The sequence below is a fragment of the Mirounga leonina genome, unplaced genomic scaffold (genome assembly GCF_011800145.1).
Source record: "Mirounga leonina isolate KUSES-001 unplaced genomic scaffold, KU_Mleo_1.0 Mir_91, whole genome shotgun sequence".
In the NCBI taxonomy this organism is placed as follows: Eukaryota; Metazoa; Chordata; class Mammalia; order Carnivora; family Phocidae; genus Mirounga; species Mirounga leonina.
Window position 1 is genome coordinate 49,360,128 of NW_023270839.1, and position 16,865 is coordinate 49,376,992.

Here is a 16,865-nt window from a genome sequence, read left to right on the forward strand (position 1 = left end):
TGGACTTTTTTTAAAGATCCAGTTTCAATTTATTTTCTATTTATAGAACTTTTTTCAACATGTATTTCCTGTCTTTCTATTATGCTAGTGAGTAAGTAGTTGAATCTGTACTGTGAATTTACTTCCCTAGTCTGTAGATACTTAACTCTTTACTTTCTTTCCAAAATAGCAGCAATGGAGAGGAGAGGATCCTTCAAAAACGAATAACAATTAAAAGCACCCCTTTATAAAATCTGTTTTATAGTTGCTATATGAAGTAGTAAGGAGGTGTTAAAGGACACATAACTTGACTCTTAGTCCATTTCTTCAGTTTTTCATCAATAGGTTAGTTCTCACAGTTAGACTTTTTTTTAAGACTTTATTTATTTATTTATTTGACAGAGAGAGAGCACAAGCAGGGGGAACAGGAGAGGGAGAAGCAGGCTCCCCACTGAGCAGGGAGCCCGATGCAGGACTCAATCTCAGAACCCTGGGATCATGACCCGAGCCGAAGGCAGACACTTAACCGACTGAGCCACCCTTGCGCCCCTAGTTAGATGTTTCTGTCTTACCAAACCTGGTATTTCCACACACATTTCACATATTAGACTTTAACTGTTCCATAATCCATCATTTTTATTGTTTTATTTGTTCTGTTATTCTAAACAGTGTTTGATTTTAAAGTAATTTTTCCAGCTTTTCTCCTTGGGCAGGAAGTAAAGTTTTTTACCTCTGTACTACATTGTCTAAAATTCATAGATCTTCTAGTTAATGCAAACAGTTAAACTGAAAAGAGTGGAAGGAGGGATGAGCACAATAGTTAACAATGACTAATATTTTTCACCCTGAGAGGAAGCTACTGGCCTGGCCAATGTGAGTCCCATGGAAACAATACTAGACTGGGGATGTCATTTTCCCAGAGCTACTGGTGGTTCTAACCAAGGGAGTAGCCAAGTACAGAGTGGAATGGGATGTGCTGAGATCAGAAACTAGAGAAGGGTTCCACCCACAGCAAAGAGGGGCATGTGGTGGTTATCAAGGGGTATAGAAACAGTATGATTTAGTAGGATTAAGTGGGATTTTGAAGTGAGTCAGGGCTGGGTTCAAGGCTTACTACTTCAGAGCTGTATGGAACTGGGCAGGAAACTTGATCTCTTCAATCCCCCACATCCTTATTCATTAAAATGATAATTGCTGCCCCTCAAGTTTATTGTATGAATTAGAAATATGATTTACATAGTAGTAGTATTAGCCTAGTAAACAGGAGCTATAATGATAAAAAGCAATAGATTGAAGTTGGTAGGCAGATGTATAGAAGAGTTTCTTTATGTTGGATTTTTTCACTAATTCTGTTTAAAAGTCTCAGGGGCAAGAACTGCACTCAGAGCCTTGTGTCTTACTTCAGAGTAGTACAGATCCAGTTTCGGCTTGACCTGGTCCCAGGCCCACACTGAGCCTGGAGCTGAGGAGGAGCACTCTGAGAGTCCTGAAAGGAAACTTGAAAATATAACTGGAAATGGAAAATTAGAAACCCACTGTTGTCCCTGTACCTTATCCTCTGGCACCCACAGCTTGACCCCTGGGCTCCCCGTTGTAGATAAGAACTCCCCTCTGCCTAGTCAGTCAATCGGACAATACCCTTTTGGAAAACAAAAATCCCCTTTTTTAAATTTTCAAATAAAAAAAAAAACAACTAATGTGCTTTCTTATATAAACTCAAATTATCTTACTATTACACTAACTTAACTGCGGAAATTTTCCATGCTTATAGTTAACCATTAATTCTTTTTAAGCATTAGAGGTATATATGCTCTTGATTTTATTTTTAAGTAATCGACTTTATTTTTTAAAGCAGTTTTAGGTTCACAGCAAAATTAAGTGGAAGGTATAGAGATTACCCATATATCAGCTCTCCACACACATACACAGCCTCCCACACCATCAACATCCCACACAAATGTAGTACATTCATTACAATCAGTAAACTAACATGGACACATCATTATCAACCAAATCCACTATCTACATTAGGGTTCATTCTTTATGTTATGCAGTCTTTGGATTTTAACAAATGTAGAACAATGTGTAGCCACCATCATACTAACATACAGAACAGCTCCACTGCCCTAAAATTCCCTGGGCTCCACCTATTCATATACCTCCCACCCTGTAAATCCTTGGAAACCACTGATCTTTTTCCTGTCTCCATAGTTTTGCCCTTTCTAGAATGTCATATAGTTGGAATCACATAGTATATAGCCTTTTCAGGTTGGCTTCTTTCAATTTGTAATGTGTATTTATGGTTCTTACATGTTTTCATAGCTTGATAGCTCATTTCTTTTTATCACTGAATAGTATTCCATTTTATGGATATACCACAGTTTATCCAGTCACCTATTGAAGGATATCTTGATTGTTTCCAAGTTTTAATGATTATGAATAAAGCTGCTATACACATTTGTGTGCAGGTTTTGTATAGGCATACATTTTCAACCCCTTTGGGTAAATACAAAGGGGCAAGATTTCTCATCATCAAATGTTGACCATCTTTTCATGTGCTTGTTTGCTATCTATATATATTTGGTGAGCTATCTCCTCAGATCTTTTGCCCATTTTTTTGTTGTGTTGTTTGTTTTCTTGCTGCGTTTAAGAGTTCTTTATATTTTTGGGTAGCAGTTCTTTTTCAGATATATCTTTTGCAAATATTTTCTTCCACGTTGTGGCTTGTCTTCTCATTTGCTTGACATTGCATTTTGCTGAGCAGAAGTTTTTAATTTTAATGAAGTCCAACTTATCAATTCTTTCTTTGATGGATTGTGCCTTTAGTGTAGTATCTTAAAAGTCATCATTAAACCCAAGGCCATCTAGATTTTTTTTTAGATTATCTTCTAGGAATTCTATGGTGTTGCATTTTATCTTTAGGTCTTATATTCCATTTTGAGTTAATTTTTGTGAAGGGTATAAGGTCTTTGTCTAGATTCTTTCATATATATATATATATGTAGATTTCTAGTTGTTTCAGTATTTTTTGTGGCAAAGACTACCTTTCTTCATTGAATTGCCTTTGTTTCTTTGTCAAAAATCAGTTGACTGTATTTGTATGGATCTATTATTGGTCTCTCTCTTGTGTTTCACTGATTTATTTGTCTGTTTTTTCACTAATACCATACTGTCTTAATTATTAATAGCTTTATAGTTAGTCTTAAAGATGGATAGTGTCAGTTCTCCAGCTTCTTCAGCAAAACTGTGTTTGCTCTTGTGGTTTATGCTCTTGATTTTAAGTCCATAGATTGTGCTATAAAGTACAAGAATAAAACTTCATGGTATTGTCCTTTAGCCACATATCCAGGGAACAATAGAAATGATTTCTTCGTATCCTATTTCCCAGATTTTTATCATCCCCATCTTTGTATATATTCTAAAGCCCACTCCTCAAGAATGGTTTGTGGCTCCAGACCTACTGAATCAGCACTTTTACAAGATACCCAGGTACTTTGTAAGCACATTAAAGTTTAAGAAGCCCTACTCTAAAAAACAACTTTTATCTGATGTGAATATGGCATAGTAGCTTCACTTTTTATAGTTTGAAAACCACATTGAGTAAATGGGTGGTTTTGTTTCTTCATTTTAGAATCTGCTCATTTCAAACTGACTGGTCAGTTAGAAGATAAAATATAAACCAGAAAAATAACACACCTGCTAGAAACTTTAATGTTAACAGATCTTACAATAGAATCAAATGTAATTCACATCATTCTGCTTGTTAATGAGGAGACATACCTAGAAAAATGTTGCTAAGGCCAATGTCAAAGAAATTACTGCCTATGTTTTCTTTTAGTTTCATGGTTTCATGTCTTACATTTGGGTCTTTAATCCATTTTGAGTTTATTTTTGTGTATAGTATAAGAAAGTGGTCCAGTTTCATTCTTTTGTATGTAGCTGCCCAGTTTTCTCAGCATTGTTTATTAAAGAGACTCTCTTCCCTATTGTTTTTGTTTTTGTTTTGTTTTGTTTGCCTCCTTTGTCGTAAATTAATTGACCATATAAGCATGGGTTTATTTCTGGGCGCTCTTCTGTTCCATTGATCTGGATGTCTGTTTCTGTGCAAAACAGCACCATACTGTTTTGATGACTACAGCTTTGTAGTGATCTTGAAATCTGGGATTGTGATACCTCCAGTTTTTTTGTTCTTTCTCAAGATTGCTTGGCTATTCCAGGTCTTTTGTGGTTCCACACAAATTTTAGTATTATTTGTTCTGGTTCTGTGAAAAATGCTGTTGGTACTTTGATAGAGATTGCACTGAATCTGTAGGTTGCTTTGGGGAGTATGGACATTTTAAGGATATTGATTCTTCCAATCCATGAGCATGGAATGTCTTTCCATTTGTGTCATCTTTAATTTCTTTCATCAATGTTTTAGAGTCTTCAGGTACAGATCTTTCACCTTCTTAGTTAAGTTTATTCCTAGGTATTTTATTCTTTTTAATGCAGTTATAAATGGGATTATTTTCTTTTTTTTTTTTAAAGATTTTTTATTTATTTATTTGAGAGAGAGAGAGCACACGAGAGGGGGGAGGGTCAGGAGGGTCAGAGGGAGAAGCAGACTCCCTGCCGAGCAGGGAGCCCGATGCAGGACTCGATCCAGGGACTCCAGGATCATGACCTGAGCTGAAGGCAGTCGCTTAACCAACTGAGCCACCCAGGCGCCCCAAATGGGATTATTTTCTTAATTTCTCATTCTGCTCTTTTGTTATTAGTGTATAGAAACACAACTGATTTCTGTATGTTAATTTTATATCCTACAACTTTACTGAATTCATTTATATAATGTTCTGCTTATTATTGAAATGGTTAAGTTTCTTGTTTCTTTGTACTTTTCCAGCAAATCAACTTTAGACAGTTATGACATGTAGAAATATACTTTACAATAACTCACCTCTGGGGCAAAATATATTATCTTTGCCATTACAAATGCCATTACTTTTGAGAAGCATAGGGTTTGGAGTCAGGCCTGAGATCTAATATGAACACTACTTCCTAATTTTATACCATTGAGCATCAGTTTCCTCATCTGTAAATTGGAGATGATACCTACCAATATGATGGCTAGGAGGATTGAATGAGGTGATATTATATAAAGTTTCCAGCACAGTGACTGTAGTACCTCAACAAATGTTAGTTTCTTTTTCTTTTTCTTTTCTTTTCTTTTTTTTTTTTTTTTTTTTGAGTAAACTCTATGCCCAATATGGGGTTTGCACTCATGACTCTGAGATTAAGAATCACATGGTCTACCAATTAAGCCAGGCAGGTGCCCCAATAGGGAACAGATTCTTAAAAAGAAGTTTTACAGTAGTCTTTTCAACATAAAGACCTATATATTAGCCTTAGATTTTATTGTATAAATTGATAAGCTTTTGTGTGTAAATACCATTCTTTCCCCATTTCTATACATTATCTGTGTTTCATGAAGAAATTAATCAGTCTTCCCCCCATTCATCAATCAAAGGCTCTTTCTCGTGGTGAGAATACTTCATGACATCTAGCATATTCTAAATATTGTCTTTTCATTATTTCTGGCATATCATCTGGGAAAAGCTAATTCAGAGTCTGTTTTTATATAAATATATTCATGGCCCCTTTCCAAGGAATTCTAGGCACCTGAGATGCAGGATGCCATGTAGCTAGAGGCATAAATGACTAATTCAGAGTTGTAGCTTGAAGACAGAAGCAGTAGAATCCCCAACTCTGACTGTGTTAGATGTCATACTTAGACCCTACTGGCTCCCTTTGTATGTCTCCTTTTGTGTGTCTGATTCATCTGCCTTCAAACTTGGTATTTATTTTACACTCTGATATTGTTCCAAATGAAGCTTGCTTTAATATTAATTCAGCCTTCTAGATAGAACTACCTATAAAATAAAAGTGGGTGCTGTGCCCTTTTTCATAGTTTCACATTAAGCTAGTCACATCCTATATGTTCAAGAAGCATTGTGTTTTCTTTTTGCCTAGATTTGTAGGTTATTGACCAGTTGTGTTCTTCATAATTTAATAATAAATTATTTTTCAGAGTAGTCCAAGAGTTGTCTTAAGTCTGCTTACGTTGGTATAAATCAGTGCTTTCTCTCAGTCAGGCAGGGTTCCGGTTTTTCTAACATGGTTCCTTTTAAGTGTATGGGCTGGGAATTGTGGTTGGTTTTGATATCTTGTCTTCTTGAGTTTTGTCTTATCTCAGAACACAGGACTCTTAGAAGAACCCGTTTGTCTGCTGAACACCCTACCAAAATATTTTCTTATTTAAGGGTGGTGGTGGATAGAAGCAGAACCAAAATTTGAAAAATAATAGAAATCTACCAGAAATTGTTAAAGTAATAGAAAATTTCAAAAAACTATTGAATCATTGCACAGAAACCTCTTGATGAAAATTTCTTATTTTTGACTTTTAATTATGTCCATATTAATTAAATTTGCTTGAATAATTAATTCTACCTCTCATTTTTAGGCAAGAGCCCAGAGAAAGTAATATAGTTTATTTTTTTTTTGAGGATATAACACATCTTTTCCTGATTTTTTTTATTCTTATGTTAATCCCCATACATTACATCATTAATTTTAGATGAAGTGTTCCATGATTCATTGTTTGTGCATAACACCCAGTGCTCCATGCAGAATGTGCCCTCCTCAATACCCACCACCAGGCTAACCCATCCTCCCACCCCCCTCCCCTCTAGAACCCTGTTTGTTTTTCAGAGTCCATCGTCTCTCATGGTTCGTCTACCCCTCCAATTTCCCCCGCTTCATTCTTCCCCTCTCGCTACCTTCTTCTTCTTCTTTTTTTTTTTCTTAACATATATTGCATTATTTGTTTCAAAAGTAATATAGTTTAAATGGTGTTTGCCATTAGGGAGGCTTTTCTAGTCTGTAACTAAAAATTTTGTCATTTCTTTTTTTTTTTAAGATTTTATTTATTTATTAGAGAGAATGAGAGAGAGAGAGCATGAGAGGGGGAGGGTCAGAGGGAGAAGCAGACTCCCTGCCGAGCAGAGAGCCCGATGCGGGACTCGATCCCAGGATTCCAGGATCATGACCTGAGCCGAAGGCAGTCGCTTAACCAACTGAGCCACCCAGGCGCCCAAATTTTGTCATTTCTATTATTGGTTTACCTTCCCCTATGAATTCTTTAGGGTTTTATTCTTTATTGATTTTAAGCAATAACCATTGCCATGCATCATAAACAAGCATCATTTTCTACTATAATCTCTAACTTCTCCAAGGATAACCATATTTAGACTTCTCTTAGGTTTCCCTTTAGGTTGATTTTTTTAGTGAGCAAACAAAAATTTTCCCTACCATTTGTTATTATCTCAGAGAGGGAACTAACATTTGTCAGTGCCTGCTTTGTGCCAGATAACATCCATGTCTCACAACACTCCCTTCTTCTCCATGGTCTGTTTTATCTGTTTTATCTGTACCTTGCTGCTTCTTCCCTTCCTTACCTCATCACTTGCTCAGTTTTCAGTGCCATTGACAAATCAGAAACCAGTCTTTGTCAATAACTCTAGAGAGATTTGGGGAATTCTATAGTATTAGAATACATTTGGAATTGTGGTGATTCAAGGTAATATAAAATAGAGAAGTGATGAGTATGAGGAGCTAAGAAAACAAATAGCTTCTAGGATTTCTTTCTCTTTCAAAAAGCATACCTAGTAGTATTTTAAGACCTACCAGTAGATTATACCTTTTTCTCCAATGCCCACAATATTTGAAGAAAATCAGAGCATGGCAACCTGTCATGCAGGATTTCCATTTGCAATGTCTTATTCCCTGAGCTAGCAATGCTAAGGCTTTCACTGCCTGACAGACAAATTGGGGAGGAAGGGAGTTGGATCAGGAGCTTCATGTGATCATTGCCCCTCACCTGTTGTCCATTTAACAAATAACCTTGAAGTTTGTATAATCTTCTCTTTGGTAGGAAAATGGTAGACCCAGAGTTCAGCTGGCTCTTGCTTATGAAAGTTAGACAGATTACAGAGAAATAGCAAGGCGTATGGGCTGCTTATTAGCATGAAATACCGGCTGATCTGGAGGGAGATGCAAGAATGATGGTATTGCTGCTGCAGACAATTGTGGGAGAAACTTGTGAGTATTGCACAGTAAATCTGCACCTTCCGTGGGCACTCATTTAAGGGGAGGCTTCCTTGGGATGGGGCTTCCGCAACACATGTCTAATAGGTACATTCATTTTAATATGCTCATTCATTGAATAGGCCTGATTAATTAGTACATGTCACCATCTGGTACTTAGTGAGACTATTCATTTTTAAAATGTTGAAATTGCAGGGAATGGTGCACACCAATTAAAATCCTTTTAACTGGATTGTGTTGGTATAAAGTATACGTGTAGGAGGACTTCATTGGAATTCAGCATGCATCTGAGGGTACATACATCAGCCTGAAGTCAATTAGAACAAAGGAAGTCAAGAGAGGAGAAAATGAAAGAAGAGTTGTCCTTTTTCTAAATGTATCTGCTCATATATTGGGCTTTCTCTCTTTTTGTTTTTTTGTTCTTCCTCTCAGTTGTCTTGATTGTTCTCCTACCTTTTATTTTGGATTCTTTCTTTCTCTTTCACCCTCCATTTTTGTCTTTTTGTTCCTCAAATTCTCGTCTCCTCCCCACCTCATCATTCTCCAGTCATATATTAAAACAGAAGAGTTGGATGAATACTTTTATGTAGTGATACAGTAAAATCTTAGCTCTCTATGTCCTTTGAAAGAATGAGTTCTAATTAGCCAAATTTTCTGGATAATTATGAGCTCAAACTCATTAAACATTAAAATGTTTTCAGAAAAATCATTTGGTGCTTATGTGACCTACATTTTTTTAAAAATGCAGACTAAGATTTGGGTATTTTTTTCCTTCTCTCTACCTTTGTTTTCCAAATTAGCTATAAAACATATTTATTTATAATTAAACAAATAAACTTAAATAATAAAACCATTTGTATGAAAATCTTTCCAAAATACCTTTCACACTTCCCTCCTTAAACAGGATACTCAACATAATTAAACATTTTCTTGGTATCTTGCTATAATTAGAGTCAAGGTCAATCATTGCCATTCTGGAAAATGTGGTGATGCCCTTATGGGATTTGAGCTGTTAGCCCCACACTGAGATGCTTTTTGAGCTCTTAAGTTTGGTTTTTGTATTTTTCTTTCTCTCCATTTGCTGTCAGTCAGCTTGTCACTTGCCATTTCTGTCTGAATGCTTCTGTCCTCTTCTAAGCTTTTTGGTCTGTGAAACCAGATAATAAAGCATTATTTTTTTTTATCTGTTCAAGAAGCATATAGGTACCAAACCTGAATAAGAAGCTAAGACTAGTGAGTGAGAGAGAGAAAGTTGTATACAAACAGCCATAGTACCATGTGATAGGAATTATGAGGAGGAAACAGTTAATTTTAAGAAGACCTGCAGCTTCACAGGGGACTTGACATTTGACTGAAGCATGGAAAGTTCTATAGAATTTTGAACAGTTGTTATATGGGTGGACATGTAGGAGATGATGATTAAAAAAATGGTAAGGCAGTATCAATCACAAAAGAGCACTATATTTTGTTTTAAGGAGTTCAATGTATTATAGAGACAACTGAAAACCACTGATGGTTGCATGAAAAAGTAAGTAGAGTGGTAAAGATCTGTATTTTAGAGGAATTAAGAGACAACAAGATACCATCCCAGTACCTCAGACAAAGAATGATGAAATCGAGGACTTATGTGATGGCTAGAGTTCTCAAAGGAAGAGTACAGATTGGAGAGACAGAACCTGGCAATTAATTGGATACAGCATGAGAAGGACTGGGGTGGGAGGAGTGGGGGTCAACCTTGACCCAGCCTGAACGTCTACCAATATTGTGATACCATTAATTGTTATGATGTCCAGAACAAGTGGAACACATTTTGGAGGAAAGATAATTAGTTCTATTTAGAGAGGTCTAGTGGGCAGTTGGAAACTGAAGTCTAGAACATCAAATGACAAGAGATACAGGCTCTCGGAGGTTATCCACCCTTACATATTTGGGAATACACAAGTTCACAGAAGAAATGATTAGAAAAGAGTCTTTTTAAAAGGGTAATGGTGGAAAGGGCATTTGGGTACCTTTGTGAGAAAGCAGTGGGACGTACGTATCTCCACTCAAGTTAACATTATCTCAGCTCATAGTTAAGTGGATAGGGGATGTACAAATAAAGGGGAGCATGAGAGAGACTGTTAGAATTCATCAAATTATAAGTAGAGCATTCACTTTTATTTCTGTACAAACAATACCAACGAAACTGTTCTGAATTGATCAAATTAAATTTGTCTAAAACAAGAGTAAAGAGTCTATAAATGAGACCCTAATGCTCTTTCCTACCTTGTCTAGTTTTCAGCTGTGCCCTGAATAGATAATCTTGCCAGATAACTATTTCCATAGAGAAGAGTTGTTTTTTATTATGAGAAATGTTTTTAATTGTTTGAAGTTATTAAAGGACTCTGACTGAAACTTTATTTCCCTCACTGTTAAATTTGTTTGAATGATTCAAATTGGCATTTTAACCCAAATTTGCATTTACATAATCTTTTGACTTGATTGTAAATTTTGGGACTTTAAAAAGGTTTTCATGTTACCAGACAGCATGTTCATTGTGTTAAATATATCTGTGTATCTGTGTGTGTACAATTTGATCTATAGGAAAAAGATCTGGAGAGATATATAGTAAGATTTGGGGCTCAGGGAACTCCTGGGTGGCTCAGTCAGTTAAACATCTGCCTTCGGCCCAGGTCATGATCCCAGGGTTCTGGGATCGAGCCCCACATTGGGCTCCCTGCTCAGCGGGGAGTCTGCTTCTCCCTCTACCCCTCCCTGTGCTCATGTTCTCTCTCTCTCACGTAAATAAAATCTTAAAAAAAAAAATATTTGGAGCCTGGGGTTTTGCTCATTTGTTTGTATATCTTTATTTTCTGATTGCTTTTATAATCTAAAGAATTCAGTTATTTTTTATTTAAAAAATATAAGGATGATATGCCCTAGAGAGTTTGAGTGACTTGCATAAAGTAAAATTACATATCTAATCAGTAATGGCCTTGAGGGTTGTTCATTTTTGTCCCTGGGGTCAGTTCTGCTAATTGGTGGGTTGTTATTGATAGGAATGAAAATGCTATCCAGTACTTGCGGCAGCCACAAGGACCAGGGCCACAGCACCTCCTCAGGAAAAGCTGACATCCTACCCGTCACTTTTTACTCAGAGAAGCATTGGCTGTTTGTGGAGGTCTAATGGTACAGACCACAGGCAGGTATCTTTACTAATGAGAATAAAGACCCAGCATACTGTTGTAAGGATAATTTAGCTTTTCCTCTACCAGATTATGGTCTTATTTAGTAATATCCACTGGCTCCCCAGAATCCAAGCTTCTGCTGTTTTCTTGTTGATTTTTTTTTTTTTTTTTAGAGGGGGGTAGGTTCAGAGGGAGAGGGACAGAGAGAATCTTAACCAGGCTACACGCCCATTGCGGAGCCTAATGCAAGGCTCAAGCTCACAACCCTGAGATCAAAAACTGAGCCAAAATCAAGAGGCGGATGCTTAACTGACTGAGCCACCCAGGTGCCCCTCTGCTGTTTTCTTAAGAACAGCCCTGTGGAAGCCTGTTGGCCTGTGTTCGTGCCTGTCTGGAGTGTATGAATCCTCTGGCCACAGTTCCTATCCTTCATGCTCCATCGCTGGCTCCATACTTTCAGTTATTCAGCCCAAGTTTGATTTTCCTGTGTTTGTTTTGTAGTAAAATAAAGATAACTAGGGAATTGCCACTCTACCTTTTTCTTTCCCTCCCCATCCACTTCATCCTGATTCTTTTATATTGTTCTCACCAAACCAGCACAGATTTAGAGTCAACGTTATGTAAGATAATAGCAATTAAAGTATTTTTTAGAGCGCCTGGGTGGCTCAGTTGGTTAAGCGACTGCCTTCGGCTCAGGTCATGATCCTGGAGTCCTGGGATCGAGTCCCGCATCGGGCTCCCTGCTCAGCAGGGAGTCTGCTTCTCCCTCTGACCCTTCCCCCTCTCATGCTCTCTCTCTATCTCATTCTCTCTCTCAAATAAATAAATAAAATCTTTAAAAAAAAAATAAAGTATTTTTTAATGGGGAGGATTTCAACCATTTACATGGTTTTAGACTGTGTTTGCTATTTTCATTCAGGTCTCAATTTTCTCATTATTCCCTACAGCAAAGTAATGTAAATTATTGCTAACTTAATTCTCTACCCTTCTCAGTATGCCTCTGGGAAAATCATCCTTGATCTTCATGTAGAGACACCACAGAGTCTTTGTCAGTCCCTGTCCCTTTCCACCAGTGTCCCACTGGTTACTAAGTGTTTCCATTTGGCCTCTCAAATCAGCCCCTGCCCATTATTTCCTACTGCTGCTGTGTTAGTTTAGGGCCTTACTTGCTCTAATATTGTAATAGTTGAACTAGCCACATTGCTTCCAACCTTGCCTCCTGTCAATCTGCCCTTTTCCATGCTCACCTGAATTCTTAAAGTACAGGTAGTATTACATTACCCTATTGCTTAGCAACTCCTTCCTGATATAATCTGACAGCATCTCTTAAAACTAATGTAAAACACAAGTCCAAAATGGAATGCTAAAGTTTCTTTGCAAGTCAGTTGTTCAGAACTTGGAGTACATTTTCCCTGTAGAAATAATAAGTGGTAGACTGGTGTGCAAGTTAGCTAAAACTTTCAATTAAACCATTCATGGCAATTGAGGCCCATCAGCATAGTTACCAGTATCTCCATGGAAATAGCATAGCCCAACTTGTGTGTCAAGATTGTGTACAGGTATGTGTGGACGGTATTGGAAAAGATCACTCCCCTTCCTGTCCTCCATTGATTTAGAGATTTAATAAAGGAGGAAAGAACTAATATCTATTAATCACTTATTATGAATCAACCTCTGTGCTCGCCATTTTATATAGTTTGAGATATAATTGACATATAACATTGTGTAAGTTTAAGTTGTGCAATGTGTTGATTTGATACATTTATATATTGCGGTGTGATTACCGCCATAGCATTAGCTAACACCTCTGTTATGTCACATAATTATCATTTCTTTTTTGTGGTAGAACATTTGAGAACTGGTCTCTTAGCAACTTGGAAGTATATAATACCATATTGTTGACTATAATCACTAAGCTGTGCATTAGGTCTCCAGAACTTATTCATCATCTAACTGCAAGTTTGACCAACATCTCTCCAGTTAACCCCACCCCTCAGGCCCTGGTAACCACCACTCTATTCTCTGTTTTTATGAGTTCGACTTTTTTAGATTCTCCATATAAGTGATATGTTACAGTATTTGTCTTTCTCTGTCTGATTTATCTCACTTAGCGTAATGCCCTCAGGATCCATTCATGTCACAAATGGCAGGATTCCTTCTTTCTCATGGCTGAATAATATTCCATTGTGTATACCACATTATCTTTATCCATTCATCTGTTGATAGACACTTAACTTGTTTCCATATCTTGGCTGTTGTGAATAATGCGGCAATAAACATAGGAGTGCAGGTATCTTTTTGATTATATATACCCAGAAGTGGGATTGCTGGATTATACAGTAGTTCTATATTTAATTTTTTGAGGAGCCTCCATACTGTTTTCCATCTTGACCAAACCAATTTACATTCCCACCAACAGTGCACAGGATTCCCTTTTTCCACATCCTTGCCAACACTTATCTCATATTTTTCTTCTTTTAAATTTTTTAATTTATCTCATATCTTCTTGATGATAGCCATTGTAACAGATGTAAGGTGATATCTCATGGTGGTTTTGATTTGCATTTTCCTAATGATTAGTGATGGGCATCTCTTCATGTACCTGTTGGCCATTTGGATGCCTTCTTTGGAAAAATGGTCGTTTTAGTTCCCCTGCCCTTTTAAAAATCTGATTGTGATTTTTTGTTAATGAGATATATGAGTTCTTTATATATTTTGAACATGAACTCCTTATCCATTATGGTTTGCAAATATTTTCTCCCGTTCTTTCTCTTTTGATTTTGTTGATTATTTCTTTTGCTGTGCAGAAGCTTTTTAGTTTGATGTGGTCCCATTTATCAATTTTTGCTTTTGGTGCTTGTACTTTTGGTGTCATATTAAAAAAATTGTTGCCAAGACCAATGTCAAGGAACTTTTTCCACTCTGTTTCTTCTAGGACTTTTATGGCTTCAGGTCTTATGCTTTAAGCTTTTAATCATTTTTTAATTGATTTTTGTGTATGGTGTAAGATAGGGATGCAGTTTCATTCTCTTGCATATGGCTGTCCAGTTTTCCCAATTCCATTTATTGAAAAGACTCCTTTATCCATTGTATATTCTTGGCTTCTTTGTTGTGAACTAATTGACCATTATATATGCATGGGTTTATTTCTGGGCTGTTTATTTTTTCCATTGGTTTATGTGTCCATTTCTATGCCAATACCAGACTTTTAATTACTATAGCTTTGAGGTATAGTTTGAGTTCAGGACTGTGATGCTTCTAGCTTTTCCTTTTTCAGCATTGCTTTGGCTATTTGGGGTCTTTTGTGGCTCCATACAAATTTTAGAATTGTTTTTTCTATTTCTGTGATAACTGCCATTGGGATTTTGATAGGGATTGTATTGAATCAGAAAGGAAGAAAAAAAATTGATGATAAAATCATAATATGATTTTATATATAGAAAATCCTAAAGACAAGTGAAAAAAACAACTGTTGGAACTAATCAGTGAATTCAGTAAAGTCACAAGATACAAAATCACTATACAGAAACCAGCTGTGTTTCTGTACACCACCAACAAAATATCTGAAAAAGAAATAAAAAATCCCATAAAAATGAATAAAGTACTTAGGAATAAATTTAACCAAGGAAATGAAAGACACATATAATGATAAATGTAAGACTTTGACGAAAGAAGTTAAAGGAGATACAAACAAATGGAAAGATGGCCTGTGTTCCTGGATTGGAAGAATTAATATTGTTAAAATGCCCATGCTACTCAAAGCTATCTATAGGTTCAAAGCAATCCCTATATATCTTATCTTAATTCATTTTAACAACAGTCCTGTGAGGTAGATGGTTATTATACTCCTTTAACAGATGCTTAGCAAATTAATAATGTAAATAAGATCACAAGAGGAATGCTTACCTGACATAAGAGAATATTGGTGTTTTGTTTTGTTTTGTTTTAAGATTTTATTTATTTATTTGTCAGAGGAAGAGAGAGAGAGAGCCCAAGGCGGGGGAGCAGCAGGAAGAGGGAGAGGGAGAAGCAGGCTCCCCACTGAGCAGAGAGCCTGATGTGGGGCTCGATCCCAGGACGCTGGGATCATGACCTGAGCCAAAGGCAGACGTTTAACAGACTGAGCCATCCAGGTGACTGAGAATATTGTTTTTAAGGACTACTTTCAAACTTTAGTAATTTATAGGCTCCTTTTAATTAGTAAAAAGCCGTAGCCTTTCATTATTGATATACATTATATTACAATTTTACTTAAATATGAACAAAATTAGATATAAATTCCTTATGCTTGTATTTCTCATTTAGCTCTAAACCGAAACAAACTTAAAAGTTAAGTACAAAAAGGGGCACCTGGGTGGCTCAGTCGATTGAGCATCTGCCTTCATCTCGGGTCGTGATCCCAGCATCCTGGGATCGAGCCCCGCATCAGGCTCCGTGCTCGGCAGGGAATCTGCTTCTCCCTCTCCCTCTGCCTGCCTGCCTGCCTGCTTGTCTGCCTACCTGTGATCTCTGTCTTTTTCTCTGTCAAATAAATAAATAAAATCTTTAAAAAAAAAAAGTTAGGTACAAAAAGTCTATGAAACTAATGAAAGGCAAATTAACAAGATTATTTTAATACAATGATGATATTTTGCCAAAGCTGAATTGCTACTCACAACATGAGTATGGAGCTCTCTGCCACCCCGGGGTGTCTTGGCAGCTTCCGTTACCATTGGTGCTCTTTTTCTGCCACATTTCTTTCTAAGATATTGAAAAAACAGGATTGGTACAATGTACAGTGATTGCACCATTATTTCATTTTGGTCTTTACTTAGACTGTATCATTTACCTATGAAGTGAGCCTCCTTTTTTTCTCATTATTCCTTACAGTTAAAATATTGTGCTTATTGCCAGTTCAGATTAGAAAAAGAAATGTATATGTACATTTGCAATCATGTTGCAAATCATGTTGCTGAGCTTAGTTAATAAGTGGACATTGCAATGATCCAGCATATGTTTATATTAATTTTAGATTTAAACTTTGTGTTCAGTTCAATATTAAAGTTCCTTTGGAAAACTCATAGACCCTTGAAAAGAGATCCTGGATTCCAATTTGAAAGATACTCTTCCAATTTCCCACTATCTTTTTTTTTTAATTTTTTAACATATAATGTATTATTTGTTTCAGAGGTAAAAGTCTATTATTTATCAGTCTTAAACAATTTACAGCGTTCACCATAGCACATACCCTCCCCAGTGTCTATCACCCAGCCACCCCGTCCCTCCCACACCCACCACTCCTGAAACCCTCAGTTTGTTTCCTGAGATTAAGAAATCCTCATATCAGTGAGGTCATATGATACATGTCTTTCTCTGATGGACTTATTTCGCTCAGCATAACACCCTCCAGTTCCATCTACGTCTTTGCAAATGGCAAGATCTCATTCCTTTTGATGGCTGCATAATATTCCATTGTATATCCATTCATCTGTCGATGGACATCTTGGCTCTTTCCACAGTTTGGCTATTGTGGACATTGCTGCTATAAACATCGGGGTGCGTGTACCCCTTCGGATCCCTACATTTGTATCTTTGGGG

General features: G+C 36.7%; 1 protein-coding gene across 5 annotated transcripts in view; it reads left to right on the forward strand.

Moving 5' to 3' along the window:
• Positions 1-16,865, forward strand: part of PEAK1 (pseudopodium enriched atypical kinase 1) — a 321,626-nt gene that overhangs the window by 212,136 nt on the left and 92,625 nt on the right. Inside the window, exon 7 of one of the 5 annotated variants that reach the window (XM_034993980.1) lies at positions 7,949-8,115. The exons of the other annotated variants lie outside the window; for them this stretch is intronic. The gene's annotated coding sequence lies outside the window, so the exon portion shown is untranslated. The remainder of the gene's footprint in view (positions 1-7,948; positions 8,116-16,865) is intronic. 5 annotated transcript variants of the gene reach the window in all.